Genomic DNA, 25,505 nt, shown 5'->3' on the forward strand with positions numbered 1-25,505 from the left:
TACCGATTGGCAGCGTTTTCTGATTATGCTCAAAAAGTGTTGCAGGGCCTCTTTAAGTATACTTCTGGGCCCACTATTTCAAGCACTCGGCATGCCACCATTAATGTCAAAGTCACTGACGTGTTACCAATTCCCTAACAATTATGGATTTCTAGAAATAAAAGCCGAGTTGATCATCTACAGGAAAGAGCGGAGAGAATGCGCCAGAGAATAATCCAATGGTAAAACAAGTCATCTGAAGCTTACAGATCGAAGGTACTGCAAGTAAAGACCAACACCCAACAGACACTTAATCTTTAATTGCTTGACTTTTCAGGTTTAATAATGTCGTCCATGACAGCCGTGACCGATGCGAACACTTTGTCCGGGTCATCCGCAGCTGAGATCTGAAATACAAACACAACATACTTTATCGAGCTTTTGCAGCGAGCCTTAAGGAGTGACTAGGAAAGTTTAAAGTATAATAGCATTTCCCATGTATTTTAAACACACACACACACACACACACACACACACACACACACTAATAGCAAGCAGAATATACATATAACCCTACTTTGGGGTACCACAAGTTGCACAGGCGAGCTGACCGCGAACTCAGTCTTGAATTTGATCTTTTGGACTCGCATTGTAACCGCTCATTACTTGCATGTATGTGTTTCATGACTTGAGCCCGGATTTTTAGAAACAAAAAACAGTGTTTTAGGCACCAAAAGTAGGTAGGCCAAACAGCTTTAGGCTCCCAAAAATGTAAATATGAACACAATATAATTTTACAAAAACTCAATATTTTGTAGAAACAAGTGCGCAACCTTTCTGCGACCGGAAATAATGAAACCTTATAGTTTGTGATGGCACAAAGGCGCCAGTTCTTAGCATAAAGCCAATCAATTGTCCTTTTTTCCGCCTGGTTTGCGGAGTATTATCACCAGTTTAACTACGTCTACTGCAGAACGAAGGCCTCTCTCATGATCTGCCAATCAACCTGGTCTTGTGCTTTCTGCTTACACGTTATACCTGCGAACGTCTTAATCTCATTGGTCCACGTAACTTTCTGTTTCCCTCTCGAGCGTTTTCCCTCTGAAGCAATCCAGGCAGTTGCTTCGCATGACCAGCAGTTATGCTGCCTGAGGTATAGTGGTTGATTACCATTTATTATTTAGGAATGCTCACCGAATGTGATCCACCCTGTCCTTATCATTTTAGTTACTTCATTCTCATGGTTAGGCTCAGCAGTTACTACCTGTCCTAAATAGATATATTCCTTTACAACTTACAGAAGTCTCTCCAACTATCATGAAGAAATGTTCTCTGCCCAGACAGTTACACATTAATTATATGCATAATAATTTTCAGACCTACTATTTTGCTTTCCATGTCCAGTTTAGTATTTGTGACCTGTAATTTGTCCCCTGAGTTACTCATCGAGGCAATGTCATCAGTGAATTGCAGGCTACAAAGATACTTTCCATTAGCTCGATCCCTAACTCTTCATAATCTGGGGCCGTGAAAACCTCTCGTAAACACGTGGCGAAGAGCATTGGAAGGATTGCGTCTCCCTGCCTTACACCCTTCTTTATTGAGATTATGTCGCTTTCTTTAGAGAGAACTATAATGGCCGTGAATCTTCCATAGATTTCTTCCAGATTGATAATGTAGGGCTCATCGACGCCCTAATTTTGTAGGGCCTGCATTACTGCTGATGTCTCGACTGATTCAAATGCCTTCTCGTAATCTATGAAGGCAATGTATAGAGCTTGGTTATATTTCGAGCATTTCTCTATCACCTGATGGATAGTATGAATATGGCGCCACCGCAGTGGTCTAGTGGCTAAAGCACTCGGCTGCTGAACCGCAAGTCACGAGATCGAATCCCGGCTGCGGGGGCACCTGCATTTTCGATAAAAGGGGAAGTAATGCAGGCCCATGTGCTCAGATTCGGGTGGACAATAAAGAGCCCCAGGCTGTCGAAACTTCAAGAGCCCTCCAATATGGCATTTCTCATAATCATATGGTGGTTGTGAGTTGTTAAACCCCGCATATCAATCAATAGTATAAACATAGCCTATTCTGGAGCAGCCTGTACGAAATCCTGCTTGGTTTTTTGTTTGATTGAACTTTAATGTCGCCCTTATTATACTAGCTATTCTTTTTGTAACTAGTTTAGCGAGAGTGGACAATAAGCTAGCTGGTCGGTGTAATTTGTGAAGTCGGACATTTCTTTTTGTATAGGTTATGATGACGTTCGCGTTCTTCGAAGATATTCTACCCTTCCTATCAAGAGACATTTGGTACATAAGGTGGCCGGTTTTTCTAACACAATTTCTCCGCCATGTTTCAGAAGGTCCATTGTTAACTTATACTCACCAGCAGCTTTGCCTCTTTGCATTCTAGGGCATTCATTACTTCCCCTTTGTTATTGATAGAATGTCGAATTCGTCTGGGGTTATTATTGCTTCTTACGATATCATCCTGGTTGTTTCAGCTTCTGTACCGCTCCCTGTAGAACTAACTCCTCCGCCACCTCAACCACCCTATCTATAATGGTTATGAAATTGTCTTCCTTGTCCTTTAATGCATACATTAAATTTTTCGTTTATGCACAAACTTGCCTTTGCAGCTCTTAAGATTTCGCCGTTCTTTACAACCCGCTTGATTCTCCCAATGTTATACCTACTGATGTCACCTACCTTACTCCTATTAATTAGCTTCGAAAGTGCCACTAGCTGTATTTTGTAGGTTACATTTTTGGCTTGGTCAATGACACTTTTCGTCTCCGAGGGTAGTTTGCCATTGTCCTGTCCAGTGACTGTACCTCCGACTTCCATTTCTCAATCTTTGATGATACCAGTAAGACTATTGTTCACTTTGCCAACGCTGAAACCGGGGATCTAATTTACAGCCGCGAATCTAATCTGAGACGAAACCATCAATTCCTGTACTTTACTTCTCAACACCAGCTTAGATATTGGCTTCTTATGTATCAGTTTATGCCTTTCACTTTTTTAAATCTAGGTGAATTCAAACTCTTATCATTCTTACCAGAAAGACTACCAGAAAGAGGTGAAATGTCAGACTGACCAGCACTTGATGGCCAACTTAAGTGACGACATGCTGAATATATTTATTTATCTGAATAATAGTATTGGGTCGATGGCATACTGCCTCAGGATGGAAATCGGAAATCGGTCGAAAGTGCCTTTATTCCCAAACACGGAAAGCCGATCAATATAGAGAACATTCGTCCTATTTCTTTAACCTCCTGTGCAGGCAAGGTATTGGAGAAGGCACTGTACATTCGGCTCACTGAATACATAAATAGTCAGTAGTAAAAAAGAAGCATGAACAAGCAGAAATAATCAAATTGTTCAAACCGACATCAGGAGACACAATGTTGTTACTCCTTCAAAGTTCTCAACAATTTTGGGACGTGAATCATTTGATGAGGGACCCCACTGAATGCGTAATGACGCCACTTCAGAATATGCGATAAGTTTGGCAGGCTCAAAACAGAGTTGAAAAGCATAAGAACAGTGTAGCATTCACGTATGTCATCAGTTAAAAAAAAACCATGCTGTCGCTTGAAAGACCACAAAGCCCATCCGCAGTTTATGGTGTTTTATCTTTTGTAGGTCCATTCAAATGGCCCTGCACCCCTTTTTGAGCGTGGCCAAAAAATACTGCCGATTGGTATTATTAGTTCCTGAAAACACGCAAGCCGATAATTATAGCGTGGCGCGAGCCTAGAATATACAACTCACCCTATGTCAACCAGAAAAAGCATTCCCTATTCTCCCGACCAATCATGGATAAACCCATTTGCTGGTTTGAGCATCGTGAGCAGCCTAGCTACGATGTCCGCCGCAAGATGCCCCCATATGTCTGCTCGCAAGCTCGCGACCATACTGAAAGGATGCTAGGCGTTCAAAGAAAGTGCTCAAGCTCGTGACCAGCACTGACGAAGGCGTCGTTTTTTTGCCCCCTTGTGATCCCTTTTTCTGTATAGCTTTTAGCACGCTCCCAAGTACAAAAAGGGAGTGAAAGTGCCATAAGCGCTGAATTCCTGTATGTTTGTACTTGACAGATTCTAGAAGTAGCAGTGGATTCGTGACGCAATAAGCTCTTTTAATGAAGCTATTAAACAATTACTTACAAGAGTGTTTCAGAGCTCCATGATAGAGTCACCTTCACTCGTTTTTAACCTAAGTGAGCTGCCAAAGTTTTGATGACAAACTTCAGCGTAATGAAATGTGGGCCTCGAGTGTGGGCCTTGCGTAATTTCCTGTCGAAGCAAGCAAGGAAACAGTCTTTTTTTCGAAAGGAAACCATAAGCCCACCTTGTGAACGATACATTTGTACTTTTGAAGCACGGACTCTGACTCGACATGGAAGGTCTTGATGCACTTGACGATGGTGTCCTCATTGTCGTCCACACGGCCGCTCGTCTGGCCATGCTTCAGAAGCCGGGCCTTCATCGTATCGTCTGACACCTTGAAGTAGATCAGGTTCGTGCACTTGCACACCTGCAGAGTTTCATGTGCAATAAATATGTGACTGCTCATATTTATTATTCAGCATCATATTCATAATATCAATCTTTCGACTGTTTGTTTTCTATTAGAAATATCCGGTGATGACTGATATATTGCTACTATCTGTCTACAGATCACACAACTTGCGTATACGACACGTCCTCCTTCGCCGACATGCGATTTGCTCGTTTCCCGTGAAGGCAGTGAAATTGGCATTGTGACCACGATTTATTAAAGACGTGTGCACGTAGCACCGTCTATCACCTGTGGCAGCGGTGGTCAGCAGTAACTGAAGTGCAGATAGGCGAAAAGAAAATCATACTTGACAAAAGCCAATCAGGAAGAAGAACTCCAGGTTGTACAGCAGAGACTCGCAAAGGGCATTCTGCTTAAACTGTAGTGTCGAAATACAAATCACGTGGCTTCCCCCGAGAATTTATTTCTTCACAATACGGCCCAGGTATTTCCAATGGGCTGTATTCAACTGTCCCAGGAAGTCACACGCCTTGTAGTGTGACAGTTCGTTTAACAGAATTTTCGCAGAGTTTTTTAGCAGAAAAGTCAGTGCATTATAGAACCGGGATTACATTTTGATACTTATCTTTTTCCGTCAGATATACGTATATTTCGCCTCTTACCATTCACTTACGGCAGGTCATCATTGCTTCTGTCAAAACAAGGCACCCTGTACATATGTCCCGAAATCCTGGAAAGGCTCTTTATGTTCCAACTAGATTTTGCAGGTGGCAAAAGGTGTAATTTTTTGGCACGTACCAAATTAGCTCTGCAGTATATAGTCATACTTCTAAAAGCACATGCTTCTGAACTACAGCAAAACTTGTTCAGTTCAATTTATGCTAGATAATTTTGGGGAAATTTGTGTAATACATGTTATACACGTTTCGCTGAAATATATTCATTAGGAAGGAGCAGATTGTAGACCTCAGCAGTGGTCATGTGCTTATACTTAAGGATTGGCATGTGTATACTTACAGTAAATACACGAATTTCCATAGGCGCATTGGCTATCAAGTCGCATAGGAAACAAAAATTGAAAAATGTCTACGAAAGAGAAGACTATTGTCTAACAGAGTAGTAATCGTGGTAGCAAGTTATGTGCTCAATGGCGCTCCCTTGGTGCGCTTTGCATTTCAGAGTGCTTTTGCTGTGACAGGTCTGGCATTGAAAGATTATTTATTACGTATACAAGACTTTGTATGAAGTATTCACCAAAAATCAAACTGATGTAATAGTACAATGACCAAAGTTTTTTTTCGAAAATTAGCGTGAAAATTGCTGGTGTTGCTCCCCATCGTGCAGAGATGGAGACTCTTTTGGTATGTTTTCAGGGCTACTGGTCCTTCTTGAACTGCGGTATTAGAGTTTGCAGAGAAAACTGAAAAAGAACCTTGGCAACTTTCACCCAGTTCGAAGACCATTCACTTTACCTCGTCCTCCTCCCTCCTACTCTTCATTCTAAATTCGCCTCTGTCCCAAATGAGATTTTCTTCTCTTCAACAGAATTCATTCGAGATCCTCGAACTTTTACTCCGTCATCGTGAAGGGAACTCCATCCCACCCTTGAAACATCTAGTGGCAAAATACGGAATCTATGGCAGCGTATACAAAAGCACCAGATTTCGACTGGAGCCATTCGATATGGAAACAATTTAAGCCACTGGTGTAGTACGAGGTGTAGTACGAACGCATTTTTTTTATAATTGCTATGTATTTATGGGTGTGTCTATTCTGGTAATATATTAAGAGCCAAGACCTTCAGTTCTTCTATAGAAGCAAAATTTGACTGTCCGTGTTAATACAAGTGAAGACAAAATCATCACCTGATGCCATGACTGTCATAAATCACCAAAACTTGACATATCATTATGGTGTCATCATGGCGTCATAAGGCGATGTCATATCATCACTCGTTCGCGCCGATGACGGAGACGATGCAAAGGCAGGTGAGCTGCCCACAGTTTACAACGACTCCTATCCTAGAGGCAGTGCAGAGCCACATTAAGTGCAAGAAGCTCGCACAGGGAGGCAGTGAAGGATCAATTCATGTACAGAAAAGAAAAAAGAAGGTGTTCGCCTTATAGTCACATTAGAAGAAAGGACTGTTCCAGAGAATTCATCACTGTTTATGTACACCGCTTTCCAAAGCGATTTCTTGTGTGCCATCACAGCGTCACAAATGAATAGCGCGTGTTCACAAAAAAAATCCAGTTGGAAGCTTGGCTTTGTCTTAGCTGTATTTTTCTCTAGGAATTCGCGCAGCAACATGTAGAATATACATATATTCTGAAAAAATAACAGCACAGAATACAACTCGACTACTTGCATTACCAACGTTTGACATGCTGCAGGAGCCACACGCAAGGACGTTATCAAAATATAGTCCTCAAACTGTTTAAACAGCACGGTGAGTTGTTATGCTTAATTTCAATCTTCTTGTATGACGATCAGAAATATGAACAGGTGAACACAAATTGCATACGTTCCTTGACGTGGACAGGCTACCTTATATGTAAAATACATTAACAGCACGGAGCTCCACGTAGACAAAAAGCTTACGTCAGATTCGAAGCGCTCCCCTTGCTCCACATTCCTGGGATAACCATCAAGGAGGAATCCCTTCGCTGTCATTAAGTCTTTCTTGATTGTTTCCTTTATCAGTTGAATGATCATATCCTGCAATACGAAAAAGAGGTGCTCATCAAATATATAAGCACTCAAATTTTTGGCACTTGTAATTCCCAAACAGCTGGATGATTAACAGAGCAAAGAAAGTTGCGAATATTGTTTATACGAACATACATACATGCTGACTATATCTGCATGTTAAAGAACAGGGGTCTCACTGCATACCCAGTATAATTTCTGCCAACAATATGAAGCAAATCTACTTAATAATCAACATCGTACTTAATCTCCATGTAGTAGACCCGCTCCATAACGTATGCCGAGAATATCAAAACTAACCGAAATGTTTTTATTACCTTTTAAACTCGGCTAATAACTAAGGAGCACAACAAAGCATAGAATGACGAAGATATTTTAGTTTTGCGTGCTCTTTAACAAGTTCATATACCGTGCGAATGCTAGTACACATCAACCCTAAAAATCACCATGGCAAGAAAAGTTGCCCCATGCGGCTGCTCATTTAGGATTAGTTGTATTGTTTTTATCTTGAGCACATATTTCATAGTGTCTAATACAACTCTCTCAGCATGTAACACGGCCCTTCTGAAGGGGTAATCCCCCCCCCCTACCAGTTTGGGCAGGAGGAGGTGTTTGCGTGTCGCGCACCTACGCGTATGGTCGGATTGTGTCCTTTACCTGCATCTGTCATCCACGAACTTAGCCTGTATAGAATCTGCTCTAGAATGTTTCAGATGGAAAGGACTGTATCGCCTGCACATGCAGATGGGGGGAATGTGACAGGCGTATAAGAAGAGCCATATATTGTTTAATGCTGCACCTCAAACTGTTAGTCGTAGTTTCTGTCAAAAAACATAACATTACGGATAAACGAACTATATCTGACGCACGAATTTCCAGTGCTTTTGGCCGTCTCTGTACAGAAGGGGTCCGAGCATGGGTACATTCCCCTCGAACGCAAGCTCCTGGTTCTACTTTGCCAATTATATTTCCACATGTGCTCCTTTCGCTCAATATTTATGTAACACGTGTAACTTCGGACTGACGCAAACAGCGTCCGATTGACTGGAAACTAGCCCCGCCGCGGTGGTCTAGTGGCTAAGGTACTCGGCTGCTGACCCGCAGGTCGCGGGTTCGATTCCCGGCTGCGGCGGCTGCATTTCCGATGGAGGCGGAAATGTTGTAGGCCCGTGTACTCAGATTTGGGTGCACGTTAAAGAACCCCAGGTGGTCAAAATTTCCGGAGCCCTCCACTACGGCGTCTCTCATAATCATAGAGTGGTTTTGGGACGTTAAACCCCACAAATCAATCATGACTGGAAACTATCTAAATAGTACTAGAACCATCCTATAAGATTATGCACAAAACATAAACATTATAGTTTTTTCTGGAACTCGCGTGGCCTCTAGCAATAACCTTGGAATCATCTATAACACACATATAAACGCCGAAGCGCTTGGCCGCTTGACACATTATCAACGGAAAAACAAAGTTTCACATTGGACACGTCGACTGCTGCCTTCGTCAACGCATTATACGTCATGACAATATCGAGTTGCACGTGTCTTTTAGTGAACGCTAATCACTAAACACCGGCACAGTCGGGTGACCGACATTCCTGCGTCTACTTGTAACTCTTACGAACTGCTATCCCTGCTTTATCTAACGCCTGCTAAGCCACAACACCGAAGTTAACGAATCTTTAGCTGTAAATGCATTTTCTGTTCTATGCCTACACAGAACCATGAATGTCTTATTTTCTGCGTAGATATAGCATGTCATGTCTATTGTCCGTTGAAATTAAGCAATTTTAGAGCGGAACTTTGAGCATTCTACGAAACAAAACCTGAAAAATTTACTTTTTTCTTTCCCAGCTTATGAAAACGAAAAATAAAGAAGAAAAACGGGTGTCCAGGGAAGATGCTGCTCCTGGATGCCAGCGCTACAGCAGGGCCACGCTCTTTAACAGCAAAATTTCTTATACCTAGAAAGCTGTATGGGCTGTATACATCTGTTATCCCCACAACAGAGGTGTTGACGGCGTTTCCCTTTTCTGAAGTTTTGAGACGTCCTCCACCTGGCGTGCTTCCGCAGAAGTGACCTATCATATACTCCCGGTTCACAATGTGCGTTGGAAACAGCCGAGTATTGCACGAACGTCCTAAGAGCCCAGTACCCGTAGCTTTGACAAAAAACTACCCCCCCTCCTCCTTGAAGAAAATTGTGAGGAAATGTGAATGCATTGCGTATCGTTCATAACGGTGTTTTGCTTGTGAGATTCCAGAATTAGAAAAATATTGTTTTTTATAACCGTGCAGTCAAGAGCGCCGTTCGCAGCAGGTGGCATTTTTTGTTGCGAAAAACAGGGTATGCGTGTCCAGCTCTTGTAGCTAGCGTGCACGGTGAAAAAATACTGTGAAATGAATAAAAGAGGGTTCTCGGCTCGGGGTTGGTACACAATTCCGGATCTCCACATTTCTGGATCTTCACATTTTAGGATGTTCTTAATAGGCGCCCAGCCAGCGAACAGTCCAGAGTGAGGTTCAAGCAGACAAGACAGTGGAGTGCAAGGAGGAGAGAGAGCAAACGGTGAGAGGAGCGGCGAAGCACTGCACCTGTCATTGTACCTGACGGCCTTAATGTCAGCATCTTATCAACAGAAACGCTACGCAAATGCTGGCAGCACAAATGCCACAAACGCGTTTCAAACGCATTGCAGTGAGGCGGTGGCAAGTCACGTTCAAGGCAACAAGATGGGGGCTCCGGTTGCTAAGGGCGAGAATAAGCGCGCATGCCCACAGCTGTTGGTGACAGCTGCGGACGCCGAAGCGTGACATGGTGGAGGCTCCGGTTGCTAGGGACGTGCACGCCCGCAGCTATTGCTATGGGAGAGGGCGGTAGACAGATCCGGACGAATGTTGACATATTCCGACTGAGAAACGCATTTGCATTTAAAAAATATCAAATGAAGAACGTTCATTCACCCGCGTTTCATTGCTGAAGCCTCCAGCCATAGAAAAATCGTTAAAGGGCTACTCACCAGGCTCTCAAAATAAAAAAAAACGAGTGCAATATTTTCTTTTATATGTCTTGTCCTTGTTGCTCACTTTTGTAACGCAGATTGTTGCTGTGACGTCTATAGTATACATGCTCTGGAATGGTCTATATATCAAATGTGATTTGTCTCTTGCACTGCTCTGCCATGCAGCCGCCCCAGTCTTGCATGTATATTGTGCGTGACCAACGGATCAAACATCATTTTGTGTGTTTAGAACTGCGCAAGAGGTGATAACAGCGTGTAGCCGATACGCCCGCAATCCTGAGAGGCTTTAGCGGTAAATGCTGACATTGTTTAGGTGCTTTTAGAACTAAGGTCCAAGGATAATGCATCGACTGTGAGAAGGGTAGCGAAAGAGATCAGAAAACCACCCCCTCGTCATTGAACAGTGGAGAATGGCCCTTTGAGAGCGTTTTCATGCACTCCATTGCCGGTAACTTCAAGTGACCCTGCAGCACTTTTTAGCACGGTCAGAGAAGTCTGCCGGTCGGTAGTAAAAGGCCCTGATAACACGACAGCCTAACATTATAGCGCAGCATGCGGCCTGGATTTTGCAATTATTGACATGTTTTGAAGAAATTCCGGTACCAGCGTCATTTGTTGTGGGCAAAAAATCTTCTGTGTGACCAATAAATAGAGAAAGATGTGAATAAAATAAATATACAAAAGTTGTAGCTCTGACTAGAGATTGAATACGGGTCATTTGCGTCGCAAGCGGGTATTCTACGGCACAGCCACGCCCCTCCTTGTGAACATAGTGAAAATCTTTTCATCTGCTTAGAAATGCAAAAAAAGTAAGTTTCATGCTTTACAAACACACGCGTCCTATATACATGCTTAACAATACAACAAGAAATATTACAATAATAATGTGTGGTACAAGCGTACACTGCCACGGGTGTCCGGGCATTTGAAGTAAATAATGACTTCTAGGTTGAAAAGTTGTTCACCCATACAGTAGAAAAGGAACACACGTTACTGTGCCTTTTCTCGTTTCATGCAATAAGTGCTTGAAGTACGCACTGGGGAAGGATATCCCTCTTGGGTTCGAACTCTTAGAGGCAAAGCTTAACCCCCGAATGCAGAGATGTTACTTGACTCGTACTTGACTCGTTCTTGACTCAAGACAGTCTTGCCGGTCGCCATAAATTGTTCTCGAACTTGCGGATGACTTGAAGGCGACTTGGCTCGGCCGAAGTCAGGACAAGTTTCAAGTCAGCTTTGGGGCTAGCTTGAAAGCGACGTCGTGCGTTATTCCAACATGGCCACCTCTCGAATGGACGTCGCGTGAAAGGTGGCCGCTTTTGAGTTTGCTTGCCTCGCCATAAGTGTATCATTGTTTGAGGCGCACTGCCTGCCAAAGATTCTTGGAACCGCTTAACGCTACCAAGGAAATCCGATGGAGTTGTACGAAGAGCAACAATTCCACGCTAGGTACAGATTCATGAAGAACGCTGTGAGGCATCTGCTTGTTATGTTGCCGCTCCGTGAAAGTGGGGACAACCGAAGACAGCCTGGGCATCTAGTGTTACAGCTACTGATGGCTCTCAGGTTTTACAGCGCTGGCACATACCAACCAGTAACCGGAAATTTCGTCCGCATTCCATAGTCGACAGTGTGCCGTGCAGTCGGAAAAGTTACGCTACTCATCGCAAAGCACCTATACGCGATGCTGGTGCGCTTTCCGCAGCCGGCGAACTGTTATGAAGTGGCTGAGTTCCCTTGCGTTACAAGTTGTGTCGACTACACACAGGTGTGTATTAATAGCCTCGGTGTCGACAATGCTGAAGTGTTCCGTAAACGCAAAGGCTTTTTCTGTTTTTCTATAACACGACGACATTTTGAGTCTCTTTCGGTAAAAAAAAAAATTGACCCGGTGCTGTGTCCGTGTGCCTCGTCTATCCTTTCGTCCCGTCTAGGGCGCTGTTTCTCGCTCAGAAAGGCATCGCTCGTAGCACAACACTACGTAAAATTACACACACATAAAAAAGAGGTGCCCCTATCACGGGTTTTTTTTATCCGCGTCACCATCATGCAGCGATACATTGCTGCACTTCGCGAGACAGAATTCTGCTGAGGGCAATGTCCTGACCCCCGCTTTTTGTCTTGTTTACCAACCTACACAAAAGGATACGAATCACATTTGTTCCCAAAACTTGTTTTTTTTTTCATATTAACTGCGACCTAGCCCATTACAGGCATGCAAAAAGGCGAACAGAAAGGCAAATACCGTGAAAATCGCGTCACCTCGTAAGCCAGGTCAGCACAAATACATGCCATGGCGTTCGATTGAGAAAAAAAAAACGACGAAAGAACCCAATGCGATGCTTGTTTCACCTCCAAACAAGCAACCATGGAGAAACGCGCCGCACTTGGGTGGCCACTAAAACCAGCGAGCAACGAACGCTTTACAGAAGCAACACTGCGCATCACTGTGGCGGCAGGCACCACCTGCCGCTCGTTAGCCGTAAAATGGCAAGAATATGCTTGTGTCTTTCGTTTTTATAGTTATTTCAAAACGCATGGTGTTTTTTTTTTGGCGTAATGCGTGCCTTACGCGAACTTCATTATTACCCTCGTTAGCAGGCGAGCAGCGTGTTTCTGCTTTGAAGCTCGTTCTTTATTTGACCAAGCAAGACAGCCTGAGCATTTATGAAACGCGAAGGCTGACTTGGGTGTTTTGAAGTCCGCTGCTTGCTTCACGCCGACTTGCTCAAGTCAAGTTGAAGTTGCGAGCCAAGTAACATCTCTGCATTCGGGGGTAAGGATCCCCCAATTTCTTTTTCCCAAAGTCCTCTAGAAATCATTCCCTTTTCTTTATTAAAATATTGACATGCACAGAACTGGCTGCACCATGTACTCGCATTCATGGTCATTGGGTTAATCGAGCATCGTGAGCTGCACAATTGCTCCTACCACTGCTGGAGGCCACCATGTGCGTTACTGCACACCGGTTACTCTGAGAAGTAACGGAAAGCCTATTTAAAGCAACTATCCACCGCTTGGAAAACTTTTTGTGATTGGGGCACGAATGAGAATATCGTTCATCACATTGGTGACAAGAAAAATGCATTTGACTCATAAAAATGAATTATAAGTTTATCTTGATGTTGAAAGTCGAAAAAAATGATCGCTTGCGATATCCAACAATTTTCTATTTGCTGCCTCATTTCCTTATTGTCTTGATGTAGGATTAAGCTATGATAAAAATTTTCAAGCAATGGAGTCAATTCACTGATAGGATAATGAATCCTCACAAGTAGATTTATTTTGCTTAAAAAAACATGCAAAGCTTGAAACTGTACTTTATACACTTGAGGTAGCTTTAGGTTGTGCCAAATACTAACTTTTGGTTTTTTTTTTCTCACGCATTAAAGGCGCCCGGTGGCGCTGCAGGCTGTTTGTTCACTTGACTGCATGTCTGCCTACATTTATGCTTGCAGACGGTGGAGAAACGCAAGCACGGTGCCCACCGCCACTCATAAGAACAACAAAATGTGGGTGCGCAGTTGAAACGACCGCCAAAGTATTGGTTTTATTCTGAAGCCTGCAAAAACTGCACGCGGTTTCAGTTTTCCATTTTCACCGGCAGTACAATTGCCGTCGCCGCCACCGACCAGTGCCCCGCCGCCGTGGTCTAGTGGCTAAAATATTGCGCTGCTGACCCGCAGGTTGCGGGATTGAATCCCGGCTGCGGCGGCTGCATTTCCGTTGGGCCGGAAATGTTGTAGGCTGGTGTGTTCAGATTTGGGTGCACGTTAAAGAGCCCCAGGTGGTCAAAATTTCCGGAGCCCTCCACTGTGGCGTCTCTCATAATCATTTGGTTGTTTTGGGATGGTAAACGCCACATATCAATCAGCCACCGACCAGTGTTGTGAACATTTACCCGACCGTTGGAAGGCGACCAAACGCAGATAAAAAAACTTTGTTTTAAAAGTTTCTACACACTTTCTAGACAAACTGCTGCATGGTTAGACAGTTCACATGGTAGGCTTTTATTTCAACACAAAACAGAAAAGCAGTGAAGGACGGTAGAGAGTTCCTTTAAGGATGAGTCACTTACCAGTGGTTCAAGCTCTCCCTGCTTCATAATGTCGTTGATTTGCTTGCCCTGGTCATGCCAGACGCCACTTAAGCCCGCAGCAGGTCACCCGACGAGATGTATGTAAAGTCGTACTTCGCCACCATTTTGTCGCACTGCGTGCCCTTGCCCGACCCAGGTCCACCTGCGTGGCCCGGTACGCATTTAGCGACACTAGTATAGACGATTTTATGTAATACACCCGGTCGCCACTCCCATGATGGGTTAAGCAAATATTTTGTTATTTTTGCTTATTGCGGCACGAGTTAAAATGGTCATGACACATCGAGTGCGTCAGCGCAATCATTTTATATGTATGCATCTACCAAGCACAAACTGTGGTACTGTCGGTTTATTCAATGAAGCCACAAAGTGACGAGGTTTTGTATGCTCTCCTCCTTTGTTGGGATTGGTGAAGAAGGTACAAAACATATATACACAAAGGCAAAGGAAATCAGTCTTGAAAAAGACTAGTCCACTTGTCGAAATGTCAGCTCCTGCAACCATCATCTGTTTACAAATTTCACAAGTACACTTGCTGTAGGCACTCTGGGATACTTCTAAATGGTCATTTATTCGTTTCTTTATGAAACGATAGTACCGTATACCAAGGATTGAAGGTAAACTAGCAATTAAGAAGGTGATACGTACGGGGCTCATTTATGCGATCGACTTCTGCACTTAAAAAGGAACTTCAAGCGAACTCCAAGTTTTTTTTTTCTAACGTCAACTATAGTTTCGGCTGTTCATGTTAGTTCTTGGATTTTCTCTGGTATTGGACCTAAAGTGACTGAGGCTGTGCGCGACGCGACACGCCTTAGTGAAAGATTCCGGATGATCTTGACTACCTCAGGTTTTTTTTACTGAAGTGACACAGCACAACAGTCGATCATTCAAAATTTCATCCCAGTGGCCGGGGCCAAGCACGCAACTTTCGAATTGAAAGTCGAATATTCTAACCGGGCAGTCAGCCACCCCAGAAGTAACATCTGCTCAGCTGTCTTCCTATCATTTTTGATAGAGTCAACAATGCGAAAATGCTCCCTTACATTGATTTCGGTGCAAGTTTAAAATTAAAACTCACCCGAGAGTCAGGACATCGAAAGGGTTCATACATGCCACCTCTCATAACGCATAATGACAGCTACAGGTACACTTGTCGTTGGTGCGTGGTGACAGACCCGAAAGGAGCAGGTTCGATTCCATCAACGGCGGTCGCATTACGATGGAAATTAAACGTTAGAGGTCCGTGTACCATGAGATAAGAGTGCATATTAAGATACACCAGATGGTAAACTCACGTGCAGAGTTATAAGCGATCTCCATTAGAAATATTGGACCACTTGTAGTGCTTTCAAACTACACATACACTTCCGCTTTCCTCTTTCATCAGAACGAGGAAATGGCAACACGGAGGTTGATCTTAAACATGAGGATGCCTGAGCGTCATCTTCAAGAGCAGAACGCTATAGCGTAATCTGACCCTGTTCGCGTTCTCTTCTCATATACAGGCCAGACTTCATTTCTGAGTGAGCATCTCAATCATACCGCAAGGAATTGAATGCCTGTCCATGTAACAATGCCTATTGTGGACTCTCTTTAAGTGTATGCATACTGCCGGAGCATTTGAGTGCGCACTACACCACGAGTCATCATATTGTGAATCAGCGAAGTAGTAACCACTACGCGTCAACGAGGCAATATAAACGCAGGCGCACACCTTGTTGAGGACCATCCCGATTAATTAAAGGTGAACACTTTGCAACGGGTGGACTTTTTATCTTAGCTGATTTCACATGGCAAAGCACCTCGTGCAACTCTACCCATTTTTATGATCGGTTCCGGGGCTGACAAGGGAACAGCGTTCTTTTTGATCTTCAAACAAGTCGCCGACCGATCGGCGGACTATGTCTACCATGTATTGTTCCCCCCTGGCCGGAGGGTGAGGCGTTTTGCCGCCACGACGCCGTAAGCAGTTCAGGAGACGACTACAAGTGCAGCATCTTCCTTAAAAGAAGACAGCGGCAGCCGCAAATCGCCCCGCTAATTAGGCGGGCAGTTTGGCCGACCAGTTTAAGCTTGTTTACGGCAGCCCTTTTGATGGATGCTGTCATAAGCTTCAGACCCCTCGCCCAGCGGCACACATCGACAAAGAAGAGCCACGTTTGTGCCACATAGCCATGCAGAGACCACGCTTCAATATTGGACGTTTACGTGGGCTGTGCATGCCCGTCACCCTCGCCGGTTATGTGTGATCCGTGATTGGACAGTGCCATCTGTACGCATTCCCCAATCTAGGGATCTAGGAAGAACATACCTTTTATGTCCCCCCGGCTCATTTGGGGTGCTTTTTTGAGTGGAGAGCTCGGTATGTACGAAGAACGCCGCTATGTAACTATACTTTTTGCTGACCTTTTTCTAGTGTAAATAAACGTCTGTTCTCTGTTTTCCTGTACAAGCATTGCTCCTCGTTATAAGGGACGAGTTAGATGGTGTGGGTGGCCAGCTACCAACGACGAGACATACCGAACCCGAGTCACAACTCGTTGACAGTGGTGGGATCGAGCTCATCGACCAGAAGGAAATTCCGAGACCGGCGGCCTGGAGGACCTAGCGTTGGACGAAAGTCCTTTGCAGCATCACCGACACCACTGGAAGGAACGCGTCCCAATTCACGACTGCATAGGATGAGAGGACTGCTTTTCTTTGCTGAGATATCACCAGGCTTTGCGTAAGATTGTAAACAAAGCACTGATTTGGTAACTGTTGATGGAAGCACTGATAGTACGTCAAAGTTGTTTAGTTAAGAGTTAGCAGCACCAAGGATAGCCATGAATTTGAAGGGACTAAAAAAGCCAGAGTTGTTAGAGTTGGCCCAAGAGCTGGGCCTGCAAATTGCCGAGACGACAAGAAAGCCGGAGATCATTGACGCTACCGAGCAGACCGGTGCAGATGACGAGGAGCTCAGCGAATGCTTAGAGGACATTAAGCAAAGAAAAGACGACCACAGACTCTGTAAGGAAAAAGAAAGAAAACGTATCGATCGTATGGAAAGGAAACGCCTAGAAGTTGAACTAGCGAAGGCTCAATCAACGAATGAAGCTACCCCAGTGGCACGAGGAAGAGAGCGCCGAATGACAGATTTGTTGCCATCCTATGCAGTAAGAGGGGACATTGGTCTGTTTCTGGTGTACTTAGGGCGCACGCGTGAAAGGGAAAATTTTGCTAAAGGCGCGTGGCCGCAGCGCTTGCTCACGCTGCTGCCATGTGAAGTAGCTGACATTATAGCCCACATGGGGAAAGAAAACGCAGACGACTATGACAAAGCCAAAGCGAAAATGCAGAGGACTATGACAAAGTCAAAGCGAGTCTGCCCAATAAGTACAGAATGTCAGCGGAAGCGTTCAGGTGAAAATTTCGTGAGATCGAGAAATCCAGAAACGAGTCATACCCAGAGTTTGCGTACACCTTAAAGGTAAATCTTGAGGAATGGCTTAAAAAGGAGGGCACGCTTGGTGACACGGAAAAGACTCTGCAGTGCTTTGCGTTAGAGCAGTTCTTTCGGCGTCTACCCGAAAACAATAAATACTGGGTTCAGGATAGGCAAAGAGTATATACTATCACGAGAGCGGCAGAGCTCGCAGAGGAGTACGTAAATCGCCGTGCTCTCGAAAGCAAGGAAGTCCCTAGGAGCGAGATGAGTAAATATCATGCCGACAAGCCTCTGCGATGGGCAAAGCCGAGTCAGTATATGCTGAAGGAGGGATTAGACTCTAAAGGAAGTGGTGACGAGAACAAGCGAAAGGAAGAAGCACCCGAGGAAAGGGTGGAGAGGCAATAGAAAAAGGCGTTCGGGGACAAGGAGCCGATAGTTTGCTACAACTGCCAACGAATGGAGCATATTTCTCTAGGTTGTAAGAACCCGAAAGCTGTGGTAATGGCGAAAATTTGTGGTAAAAAGTCAGAAAAGCCTTGGAGAGCATGCAAAAACGCAAAGCTGCTGGTGAGGATCAGGTAACATCAGATCTGCTGAAAGATGGAGGACCAATTGTGTTAGAAAAACTAGCCACCCTGTTTACGAGGTGCCTCCTGATGAGGCGAGTACCAGAGTCTTGGAAGAATGCTAACATCATCTTAATACATAAGAAAGGAGATGACAAGGAGCTGAAAAATTACAGGCTGATCAGCTTGCTCTCTGTAGTATACAAGCTATTTACAAAGGTAATTGCTAACAGAGTAAAGGAAACACTAGAATTTAATCAACCAAAAGAACAAGCAGGATTTCGAACAGGCTACTTAACAATCGACCACATTCATACTATCAATCAGGTAATAGAGAAATGCTCATAATATAACCAACCACTATACATAGCCTTCATAGATTACGAGAAGGCGTTTGATTCAGTAGAAATATCAGCCGTCATGCAGACACTGCGGAATCAGATTGTCGAGGAAGTATATATAAACATCCTGGAAGAAATCTAAGGGGATCAATTGCTACCATAGTGCTTTATAAATAAAGCAACAAAATACAAATGGAGAAGGGTGTAAGGCAGGGGGACACAATATTCCCAGTGCTATTTACCACGTGCTTACACGAGGTTTTCAGAAGCCTAGAATGGGAACAGGTAGGGATAAGAGTTAATGGAGAGTACTTTATTAACCTGCGCTTCGCCAATGGCATTGCAATGCTGAGTAACTCAGGGGACGAAGTGCAACTCATGATTACGGAGTTGGACAAGGAGAGCAGAAAAGTGGGTCTAAAAATTAATCTGCAGCAAACTAAAGTAATGTACAACAACCTCGGAAGAGAGCAGCACTTCGATATAGTTAATAGTGCACTTCAAGTTGTAAAAGACTATGTCTACGTAGGGCAGGTAAAAACCGCGGAGCGGAACCACGAGATTGAAGTAACTAGAAGAATAAGAATGGGGTGGAGCACATTTGGGAAGCACTGTCAAATTATGACAGGTAGATTGTCACTATCCTTCAAGAGGAAGGTATATAACAGCTGTATCTTGCCGGTACTTAGCTACGGAGCAGAAACCTGAAGACTTACAAAGGGGGTTCAGCTTAAATTGAGGACGACGCAGTGAGCAATGAAAAGAAAAATGGTAAATGTAACCTTAAGAGACAAGAAGAGAGCAGAGTGGATTAGGGAACAAACGGGGGTTAAGGATGCCATAGTTGAAATCAACAAGAGAAAATGAACATGGGCCGGGCATGTAGCGTGTACACAGGATAATTCTGGTCATTAAGGGTAACTAACTGGATTCCCAGAGAAGGCAAGCGAGTTAGTGGGAGACAGAAGGTTAGGTGGGCAGACGAGATTAAGTAGTTTGCGAGTATAAATTGGAGCAGCAAGCACAGGACTGGGTTAACTGGCGGAACATGGGAGAGGCCTTTGTCCGGCAGTGGACAGAGTCAGGCTGACGATGATGATGATGTCAAATTCATTAAAAGCATTCGTATGTATACAAGTTATACGAGAGAACTTTTCCCAATCTGCACATGATAATTTCCACTTCGGGTTATGTGGTATAAAATGCTCTTCTGTGGTCTTGAGGCAGATAGGGAAGTGGTCACTTCCGCAGGGGTTTTGAACCATCTCCCAATCTAGGCAGAGTAAAAGAGTGGCTGAGCAGATTGTTAGGTCTATTGCAGAATAAGTGTTGTGTGTAGTGCTGTAATATGTTGGTTGCTTTTTGTTGAGAAGGCATGTGCCAGAGTTCAAGAGATACCGCTCTATCAAGTGGGCCCCGTGCATCACATCGAGAGTCTCCCCACGGTGAGGTGTGTGCATTGAAATCGCCAGTTAAAATAAATGGCTGTGGGAGCTAGTTAACTAGGTCTTCAAGATCAGCTCTGCTAAGCACTTGATCGGGGGGGGGGGGGGATATATAGAGAACAGATAGTTATGGTTATATTAAGCAAGAGGCACGACTGGCCACTGCCTCCAAAGAAGTTTGAAGATATAACTGCTCGCTTGCAATGGACCTTACTGCAATGATAGCTACCCCAACTGACAAGGCAAGGCGGTCGGTACGGTCCTTACAAAAATCACATTGATTTAAGAATCTTGTGTTTTTTGGCTGTAGATGTGCTTCCTGTATACTTAGCACTTTAGAATTAAACGTGCTAAATAGTTCGCACACGTCATCTAGGTTATGTAAAAGGCCTTTAACATTAAACTGCAGGATCTCTGCAGCCATTATTACCTAGGAGGGTAAAGTACTCTGTACATCGTGATTTGTTTCATGGCAGACCCTCTTTTGGAGGAGCTGTTATACGATGTTTGTTTTTAGCAGCACGCTCACGGGAGCAGTGCCGCCCCTTTGACACCACCGGTGTTGAGGTGACTGGTGATTTATTCATCGCCTCGCTGGAGACGCTGGATGACCCTCTTTTGGAGGAGCTGTTATACGATGTTTGTTTTTAGCAGCACGCTCAAGGGAGCGGTGCCGCTCCTTTGACACCAACGTTGTTGCGGTGACTGGTGATGTATCCATCGCCTCGCTGGAGACGCTGGATGAACCCACAGTGTGCGCAGACTGTTGTTTCAGCCTCGACTCATAAGAGGCCGTGGAGGCCACTGAGCCACTAGGCTGTTAGTTTTTAGTTCAGGGCAGAGCAGCAGCAGGTGCTGCATCCCACTGGGGGACAGGTCGCTTAGCCGCTGGATCCCTACACAAGGTCTGAGCGGAAGCCATTGGCCATTATGACACTGCCCCCTCACGTGTCACATTGACAAATTTAGTGTGATGTACTATTGAGAACTGCTTTCGTGCTTTCTTGAACGATACATTTTCTTTGAATTTGAAAGTTATATTGTCTTTTTCTATGCAGGGCATGATCGGGAGTAAGAAGGGTGTTCATCATCAAAGTTCGCACAGTGGGATGTGTTGTTACAATCATCAAAGCAGTGTTCATGCTCACTGCATTTTGCACACGTTGGCCGTCCTCGGCAACTCAAAGATCCGTGATCATATCTCTGCACCGGAAACATCTTCTGGGATTAGGTATGTATGCGCTGACACAAACTTGCATATACCCTGTTCCAATATGTTCTGGCAGCCTGCTCGGGTCGAATGTGAGGATAAGGTGCTTGGTTGGCATTTATTTGTTAACCCTGCTTGTCTTAAGGAAAGATCACTTATCCCTGTTTATCTTAAGGAAAGATAAGACACCACTCGCTGGCTTGTTTGTTTGCTCGCTGTGGATTACATGATACCGGGGGAAATTATCTTTGTACGGTGCGAAAAAAGCTCGATGTCACTTCGGTGCACACTCTTTTTGAGAGAGCGATCAGAAAGTAGAGGGAAGGGAGTACCCAGGAAAATTTTATGATTCAGCAGCTATGGTAGGCACTCACCATCGAGCCCAACAAGGGGACACTACAATGCTTGGGTAACACATGTAGACGCCAGCTATACATAGCTGCTATAACCCAATATAATATATCCAAGGCTAGATGTAGAACACAAGGTTAACCCAGGCCATTTAAGAAAACTGGGAAGCAACTGAAAGGATTAGAAGACAGGACAGTAAGGAAAGAAGATGGAAAGAAAAAGGTATGAGAGGGTGGATAGAAAAAGGCGACCTCTGATTGCCCCTGGGCGGGTAAGCCCAAAGGCGCCGTCTGAGTGAAGCCAGAGCCGAAGGGGTGTGTTGCCTCTGCCAGGGAGCCTTAAAGGTCCAATCACCCGACGTCGGCTCAACCCCCCAGGATCCCCTTTTTTCCAGACACGGCTCAGCTACGCACGACTAGGCATGGGAGGGAGTCGAAACCCCTCCATCAGCTCGGGTCTGTGGTGTCGCTAGACACCAAAGACCTGCTTGAAAAGACGCCCCTGCGGGGGTGGTTGGGGTGACTGCGCACGATTACTGTGCCTTCAAAGATGAAATTTCATTTGCATGACTGCAAATGCGAGGTGAGATGAGATGGCTCCATTCAGTTAATTTTGATGATATCTGAGGAACGTGTTGATACATCAACCAGTCTGACTGATGTTCATATGTGAACACATGAGGAAGTCGGTTAGCAACTCTTAGACAACAATAGAAAGAACAGTTGACATGCCTCTCATAGTACTTTTCTCTACCCACTGCAGACCCCAGCGACCTTTTGCGCTCTACGGAAGAAATGTTACTAAACTTATGGGGCGTTTCCTTGCCTCGTATCGCTTCCCAACTTTTATTCAGACTGTGCAGAACGTATGCATGAAATAATTGCAATATTCAGTTTCTTTGAGGGTGAAGGTCGTCTGAATTAATCTGTTTGCAGAGCGAATGAGCTGCTCGCGAACAGATGCAATATGATATAGGAAGGACACCGCGCCTTCTTGCAGCAAAAAAAAAATATTGCTTATGTAATGTTCCCAAGTTTTTTTTATTCTTCACCGAGCGTAAGTACATCATTATTCTTCATTGAACAATATTTGAATGCGCAGACTAAAATTCAATAGTAGTTTCACTCAATGACGAATACACTGCCAGCAAACACGCTCCGCAGTGACACTTAATCATCCAATAAGAAACCGCAGATTATCAGAGCAAGGTATCTTGCACATAAATGTTTGTTCCATCCCGCCGTCTTTAAACACAATTAGAACATCTTTACCGTTTTTGAGTGAGTGACATTCACAAAAATGAAAAAACTCTAGCTTAACACTTCTCTGCAGTTTGTTTTTAATGGCCCAAACTAACCACGATGGTATTTAATGCCATAGCACTTTATGAGCGGTTCATCGTAAAATAACTATGAATTCAGTGTTCCAGTTCACATTCCCTTCAATAGCATGTTTTGATCACACGTATCAGTGCGCAACAAATCGCATGCCGATAATCTGCTACGTTCGATGTACACCCGCCCAGTGATACCTACACTGACTGCGTTATTCATTTCACATTTCATCCATAGATATACATGCAGGTGCATTCGGACCTATCTATTCAACAAGCGGCAGCATGTTCTTTTCGTTTTGTGCTCGCATGGTGCCAACGAGCAGTGGGCGACGGAAGAGCGGGTTCACTCGGCGTACGCACTTTTCCCAAAGTGTCTGGTGCCCACGCGAGGCCTTGTGGAATTGCTTAAAGAAGGTGTACTAATACAAGGCCTATGCACTTGTCTCTTTTTTTCATCTTTTTTAATGTAGGAACAACTTTGAATAGTGGAGAATTCGACTTTTGGTAAAATGCAAGTGATAGCTTGTAAAATATGTTACTTCTTAGAACTTTCTATACTCAGAGCATATTATTCATTATTACAAGTTTTCAAACATAAAAGTATGAACTGATGTGAGCGTAACATTCTTATTGAGCCTTGAAGCAGGGCTTGGCAGGAATGCGAATTTTCTCTGAAGACATGCTTTTACGGCTTAGCACTATTTCCCTACAGTGAAACCACAATTGCAGGAAGTTGTGCGAATTAAAGTGCACTTGATTAGGTGGTTTCACGGCTTAGCTCAACTCAACTGCAGTGAAGCCGCTTTTACAAAGTGTCACATGTGGAATAATATGCACCTACTCGTTCTCTGAATAATTTGAAATTTTAGAAGTTAAATTCAATTATAATCATATATAAAATTTGCTATATTTGTTTGAAAATTTGCAGCATTCAATTATTTGCACAAGTCTATAGCAAACCAATTTTATAGCAGCTGTGTTTCAACATATGTTCTCGCAATTCATCCCTGTGGCTAAGAGAGGAACCCACATTTTCGAGCTTAACAGTGCACCAAGTTAGCCACTAAAATACCGTGACAGGTTCTGTTAAATACAAGGATGAATGCCTACGACGGTTTCTTGAAGGACAAATGCCATGATGTGCTAATCATTGATGTCCATACATAATATAAGTGTAGTCGAACCAAACGAACAACTGACAAAAGCATGCAAGAGGAAAAAAGTGTTGCCTCTTTTCAAGGTCAGATATACGTCTGACGCATGGTGGGAGTGATGCGTGTGAAGGTCCAGTACTATAAGTCTTAGCACAATAACAGTTGCCTGCTATTTCAGAATTTTTGAAATTGTATGGCAAACCATCTGTTCACCAAAAGGAGTCGGTTAAAGTTAAAAGCAATGCTCAGGAGTGAAACAGGATACATGGGCTCGGGCGCAGTCCTGGGAGCAGGGAAAAGTGCTTTGTGTAGTAAGGTTGGAGCACCCAGAAAGACTTTTCGGAGCAAGCTTGGAGCAGACAGAAAAAGGCCCCTTTGAGCGAATTCGAAGAAGTCACAGATTGAGACATAACATTCAGAGCAGAGCCCGTTACAAATCCCTTTAAAGTGACATTTGTGTAAAGATGCATTGTCCACAAAATTGTGCAATCACCTTATTATCGCAATAGCAGTCACTCCTAATGGTTTTCGCAGTAGCCGTCATGTGCCATATAAAGTCCATAATGGTAACATACCCCCGCGCGTCATATGTTCTATCCGCGGGAGAAAATGCTCGAGCGGGGCTGACAAATATGTCTGTAGCAAATATTGAACAAGCCGGTCCTTTTCTCACTTGAAGGTCGTGTGCAATAACATCCCCCTGCTCGAGAGGCGTACCATCCAAGCAGAGAGGAAACACACCACCCGTTTGAACGAGATGCAGATGCGAACGTTATGGGGGGAGGGGAGGTGTGAAGAGAGGGTTGTTGCTCGAGCAGCAACTGTGAACTTTGCTTCTAATGAGGTGGTCGTGATTGCTGGTGTGCTAGCTAGCTCGGAAGCCGTAAGAGTATGGCACGCATACACTTCTACACGCATACGTATACACTTCTACACCCCTGTAAAGAACTTCTCTTTTGTTTTTATATCTTTTGTTATTCCTTATTTTGTGGATTTTAATTCATTTGATGTGCGGGAAGTGACTGACTTGGGTTCATAGCGCTTGCCTCCGCTCCTTGCCCCTCGCTCAGCGATATTAAAAGTTGGATCGCGCTATGTTGGCGTGTTAGCTATGGAAAAGATAAAAACGGCAAGTTGTGGCAGACAGGTAACAGAATCTGCAGTGAGCTACGCCTAGCAAGTCAACCATGCATTTGTCGAAGATGGCTTAATCGGGCAACACGTGTTTTCCGTGTCTCTACGATGAGCTAACCCAGGATATCGTAGTTCTGTGAATGTTTTTCAGCGTTTCCTAAAGGCAAGGATGAGCACAAGAATTTGGACTCATTAT

At 44.2% G+C, this 25,505-nt stretch overlaps 1 pseudogene; it reads right to left on the reverse strand.

Moving 5' to 3' along the window:
- Positions 1-277: 277 nt before the first annotated feature.
- Positions 278-16,675, reverse strand: LOC142775472 (adenylate kinase isoenzyme 1-like; annotated as a pseudogene).
- Between the last annotated feature and the right edge of the window lie 8,830 nt (positions 16,676-25,505).

Source organism: Rhipicephalus microplus, chromosome X, assembly GCF_043290135.1.
Source record: "Rhipicephalus microplus isolate Deutch F79 chromosome X, USDA_Rmic, whole genome shotgun sequence".
Classification (NCBI taxonomy): domain Eukaryota; kingdom Metazoa; phylum Arthropoda; class Arachnida; order Ixodida; family Ixodidae; genus Rhipicephalus; species Rhipicephalus microplus.